The sequence below is a fragment of the Octodon degus genome, unplaced genomic scaffold (assembly GCF_000260255.1).
Source record: "Octodon degus isolate 3935 unplaced genomic scaffold, OctDeg1.0 scaffold00135, whole genome shotgun sequence".
NCBI classification, from domain to species: Eukaryota; Metazoa; Chordata; class Mammalia; order Rodentia; family Octodontidae; genus Octodon; species Octodon degus.
In genome coordinates this window covers 4,910,491-4,916,519 of record NW_004524711.1, presented here as the reverse complement: position 1 = coordinate 4,916,519, position 6,029 = coordinate 4,910,491, and the positions used below count along the sequence as shown (strand labels likewise).

Below are 6,029 nucleotides of genomic sequence, written 5' to 3'. Positions count from 1 at the left end.
TCTAAACTTTTTAAAAAGTAAATTTAAGAAAAATACAATCAGTCGGGCCGGTAAGACAGGTCAGGGGACTAAATGCCTGCTTAGGCAAGCGCAGGGACGGGCGGGTGGGGGTTCGATCCCCAGCACCACATGCTGCGCCACCCCTGCCCCCGGCGCACGGGGCTGGGGAGCTGAGGTGCACGCCTGTAATCCCAGCGCTGCGCAGGCTGCACACAGGAGGATCCCTAAGGTCCCAGCTGCGTAGTGAGACCCCGCACAAAGTACTTGGAGGGGGAAGAGGGGGAAAGGGAGGGGGATACAGGGTGCGGGAGGAGGGGGAGGCTCAGGGGGAGGAGGAGGAAGAGAAGAGGAAAAAAAACACATACTCATTAAATCGGAAGACAGTTCATCCGTGTTGGTTTTGTTCTTCTCTTACATCTCAGGACAGCTGTGGCAGTGACCTCCTCTTTCCGCAGAGAGGTGAGCTCAATGCTCAGCCGTTTGGTGCTTCTTAAGAATATTTTTAAATCTGAAAATGTCTTCGTTGGTAATTTTGTTCTGAGTGTGCGATTCTATGCGGATGCTATGCTTTCTGTGACACTCTGAAAATATTTGGCATCTTAGAAGATAATCGGTGCTTCCTCTTGAATAACTTTTAAATTGCAGTATTTTTCTTTTTAATAAGATAAGGATGGTAGAGTCAGAACAACAAAGTTTCTCTTTGTATATTGCAAAAAAATTGTATTGAGGATAATAATATTACAGTAGGGAAAGACATGCTAGCTACATAAGGTTGGAAGTTCTAACACAAGTTGATGAGTGATCACTTATTTGAAAGTCCAAACGAGGTTGAAATGTATCCCAGCATTAGCTAGAGCTCACAGGCTGTCCAACTGGACTCCCAAGGCCAGAAACGCCAAGCATCGCTGAAGGTGGAACTGCAGTTAGCATCAGCGCTTCAGGCAGTGTGCAGGGTACATCTAGAGCTTGTCGTCCCCGGCTGCCTACATGGCTGGCGATCTTTCCCCCGCGGTCACAAAATTGGGAGTTTGCTTTTTCATAAAACTGATCAACCATACTCATAAGTGAAATAAACCAGTCACGCATGTGTAAATATTGTATAGTTTCCCTAGTATAAAAATTCAAAAGAAGAAATACAAATAGAAAGGTATAATAAAAGTAAAAGGAAAGCAGGACCTAGGGGACTAACTAATCAAGAGAGGGAAAGGAGAAGAGCTAGGAAACATGACAGTGTCAAGCCATACAGTTATATGTAGAAGATGGGCAAGGCAATGATCCTGAGAATCTCCAGAAGATTTTTGAATCTAGCAGTTAATTGGAAAGATTCTCACCCTGACTAACTATATATCCTGATACCTGTGAACTAAGCAACTGCACTGCAGATGGTAATCTGTAATAGTAGTTTCATGTTTGGAGTGCCTGTCATTCTGGTCTTCTGAATATGGGCTGCTTGTCATGACATGCCAGTTGCTGCTGTGCTGTCTCTTGGGTAGATGTTTGTTCAAAAAGAAAGGGGTGGTGAATGAAAGGAAGAGACAGGAAAAGGAATATTGTGGGACTGTCCTGCTTCAAGGTTGTATATTGTTAGTTTTTTGGATTTATGTGTAAACATAAAAAGTATATAATTCTTTATGCCTATTTTTAAAATATATTCTAATTTTAAAATTTTTTTATCATATTCTGTAGGGACTTACAGTTCAACATATCAATACTTGATGAAAAATACCTGTTCCATGTTATGCCTAAGATGTTTGATATTCATACAGATAGTGAGGTTAAGCTTGACAGCCTAAGTTATATGGTAATAACAATAAGCTTGTCTTCTGGATGGTTTGTTTTCTGGCTTATCTTCTGCAAACCTAAGTTTGCAGGCTAAATTAGAGAAAAAAAGAGGGCTGCAAAGAAAGCCAACATTTTGACCCTAGCCTTCCAAGGTCAATTAAGACTCACGACATATGAGAACTTGTACTGTTACATCATAGAACTCAGTAGTGTCCCAAATTTTTCTGATCAAGGAGATTACGGGGTCAAAGAGGAAAGTAATCAGTGATTGATGATGTAGAATGTGCCTAAGGAGAGTCACATGGAGAGAAAACATTCTCTCAGGCTTTCACAGAGAGCACATTGGCCAAGCAATGGCCATGACTCATCCACATGGCTGACACTGACAAAGGATCTACAATCTGAGGTACAGAATCTCAGGATAAATTCTGAGGGGATTTCACTGACCTTGTCAGACCCAAAAGCTACAACTCTTGTTGCATAGGTCCTGCTTTACCTTGGTCTTAACCATCCAGCAGAAAAGTATAAAAACAAAATATAAGAAGTAAAGCTATGCTGTTATGTTGAGCTGAAGGGGAGTCAGGTCAACAATTTCTGACATTGCCAGTCAAGCGGAAAACCCAAAACTATTATGGGCTACTGGACTCTTTTAGAATATTTTGCTGAGTTTACACACCTATAAGATTCAAATAATGGAACTAAACAAAAAAAGGGGATACAGATGAATGTCCATTTTGTATCTGTGTATTCAAGGTGGTTAGGATAGATATATAATTACATTCTCTTAATGAATAGAGGGATTTGTTCTAATGGTGTTTGTAGATAGGATATCATGTCCGCATCTTGTTAGTGCAATTAACCACTAGGAAGAATGTATGCAATGTGTTAATTATTGAAACTGTCTTACCAATTTGATTTGAAACTGTCTCATTGCTATTTATTTCTCAATATAATTATGAAAAAAAATTCTGAACTAAAAAAAAAACCAAAGTGATCAACCTCCCCACTGAGGGGAAAATAGGCTTCAGGGAAAATACAATATGCTTCTCCATCAATCTTTCCGTCTGTTCCAACATAAATAGCCTGCAATTGCTCTTTGGTGCATTACTATATTTTAGCTATTATTGTAGTCAGAACTCACAACTAATTGAAGAAAGTCTTTATTTATATATTGACTTATTTTGTATTTTAGGGAAGGGTCTACAGAGTGTTCAAGGTCTCACTACTAGCACACACCACCACGCCCAGTATCAATTACCATCTTAGTGTGTCCCGGGGGCAGGGCCGGCAGGGCCGGCCTGGGAATCGAACCCCAGCCCCTGTGCCTGCTTGCAGGCGCTTTGATCCACTGAGTTATTTGGCTGGCTCTGAAGAAAATCTTTAAAGCAGAAACAAATGGATTGACTGAGCTCAGATAAAAGAGACAAAGTTGGGAATTGAATTTTAACAAACGACTATAAATACCATGATCTAATAAATAGAAGAAAATATTGTCAACATCAAAGAAGAATCTGAGTCTTTTTGAAAGAGAGGAAACTCCTAGGGAGGGAACAAAGAAAAGCAGTAATGGAATAGAAAGATAGAAATGAAAAAAACCTAAAAAAAAAAATTGTCAAAAAGTAGGTGATACCAATGAGATGAAAAATAAAATAAAAAAATTAAGAGATAAGCATCAAACCTCAAGTTTCAACACCCACATCATTTAACTAAAGCACAAAGAAATGAAATTGAGATGATACACTGTACAATGAAGAGTGGAAAAATCGCTTAGGGATGAACAACCATAAGTTTCTTTCATTGTGAGGTTCGTGATGAAAACTGGTGCAAAATCAAAGGTCGCATCATAACACATCCTGGGAGCAGAAACAAGAAAATGTACAAACGTTCTGAGAACAAGAGAAAGTACGGAATGCTTGGTGGTTTGCATTCTCGCGAGACGGAGATACGTACTTAAGAATTTGTATTTTCAGCAAATACTAGAGAATTCTCATCTGTATATTTTAAATCATTAGCTTCATATTGCTACATTTTTTTTTCTCTTCTGGAATTGTCACTAGCTTTGCTTTGAAGTATTTCAAATGTTTTGCATACTTTTGAATTTATTATTTATGTATTTTATCTCCTTGTTCTCTGCATTATATTCTTAATGAATTCTTTGGGTTATCTTCCCAACTCACTAATTTTTTTCTTTTATTATATTTAATGTAGATTTCTTTCAAATTTTCATGGCTATAATTTTTATGTAACTATGTTTACTTTGTTCTTTTCATACCATCATTTTGTTCTTTTTTAAGAAATTTACTCCTTGCCTTATAAAAACAAATGTTTTTTCTTCCATTTTTCAATTTAAGTATATTACATAAAGTCTTTTTTATGAAAAATTATAACAAGTCCTTTACTATTTCATAAATGTCAGAAGAGAATTTGACAGTTTGTAATTAAATTTAGAAATCTTTCCCTGTCTCCTTCTTCCTGCCCTTCACTGTGTTGAAGAGACATTGAGTTCTTCCAGAGTTCTGCTGAGCTGGGTGGTTTCCAAGTTGATTGGGTTCTCCAGGTAGCTGGTTCATGCACAAGGCTTTCCTGATATTGATCTATTATTCTGCCCACTTTGGAGATGATCTAGCCAGTTCATGTTTCATGTACTTTGTTCATAGAATAGGTAAATCTTTGAGAAGTACGTTATCTCCAACAGCGCACTGCTGAAGGGCATCATTAGCAAAGTAGGTCTTCTGCTTGTTAAAATACTTTAATAAGTAGAGATCCAGAGCAAGCATGATCACTCGCACTTCTGCTGCTTTTGGCATTGCTGTCCCAGGCACCTTCCACATGATCCATTTGCCATGCGCAGATGAACAAATTGCTGACATTCTATGGCTCTGATCACCTCAGGGTTCTACTGCTCCTAGATAGTTAAAGTCTTTGTTGGAGCATCTCATAAAATAAGTTAGCATGTAATGAATTTGTGTTTTAATTTTTTATTTGTTGATCTGTACTTCTTTGGTATGGAACTTCCTAATGCATGTTTGCACTTTGTTTCAAAATTCACTGTCACCAGGCAGGTTGGCAAACACCTGTTGTCCAAGCTATCTAGAAGACAGAGGGGGAAGATTTCTTGATCCCACAAATTCATGACCAGCTTGGGGAACACAAGAAGACCACCCACCTCAAAATTCCAAAGTAAAAAAAAGGCAGATAGACAGACAGAGAGCAAGAGTCAAAGGGAAGGGAAGGGAAGGGAAGGGATAGTAGGAGGGGAAGGGAGAGGAGGGAAGGGAAAAGAAATGCAGGACAGGACAGGACAGAACAGGACAGGAAAAGAAAAGAAACAAAATGAAATGAAACAAAACAAAATGAAAAGAAATGAAAGGTAGAGAAAGACTAATTTATTCTCTATCTAAGATATATTGTGTCCTGTGGTGGCTTTTACTTGGTTTTGATCTTCCCAAATGGAGCCAGTCCGTATCGTGGCACTGGGAGCTCGTGCACCATAAGGACGCTAGAGGTGCTGCAGAGCTTGCCTCCTGCAAGAGCACATCATTACTTTGGGGCTGTTTGCTGCAGGGCGCTACTTCCCCTTCTCATCAAGCCCAAAGGTGGTTAAATTTGCAAGCTTTATGTTTCTGACAGAGAAAAATTCAACCCTTGACTTTCAATTCTTCACTTTTGTTAAACCACCTTATCAAACATTGTGTTTACTGAGCTTATTGTTGTACATGTTGTGTTTCAGGAAAAGACAGAGTAGGACGGACAGAGGGGAAAAATTCTGTTCAGTCCCATCAGCTAAATTAAACATGAGAGAGAAGGAGACGGTTGCTACACTAGCTGTCTCTGTTTCAACATTATGTATTTAGACTCACCTTGGACTAGTTTACTGCAAAGAAAGGCATAGCTGATGAATACAAATTGTAACCAAAATATCTGATATTACTTGAGTATGTTGCCTTTTATTTTTTCTGATATGCATTAAGAGTATCTTAAAATTAAGGATTAAAACAGAAATCCTTGAGAAATTAATTTCTCAAATATTCATAATGTATCCATAAACTATACTTTCATAAGATTCAAAATACGTAAAACTCATGTTGGAAAATCATTGTGTTTACATGAGAAGGAAATTACCCATTCTGAAACTCTCCTACACATTTGATAAAATAGTTACGTCATTACAATTAAGGGTTCCCCGAAGCTTGAATTATACAGGCCCAAATGACCTGTGCAACTGAATCCAGATATATATATATATA

General features: G+C 38.4%; 1 pseudogene; it reads right to left on the bottom strand.

The window, feature by feature from the left end:
* Positions 1-4,261: 4,261 nt before the first annotated feature.
* Positions 4,262-4,652, bottom strand: LOC101561585 (annotated as a pseudogene).
* Positions 4,653-6,029: the final 1,377 nt, after the last annotated feature.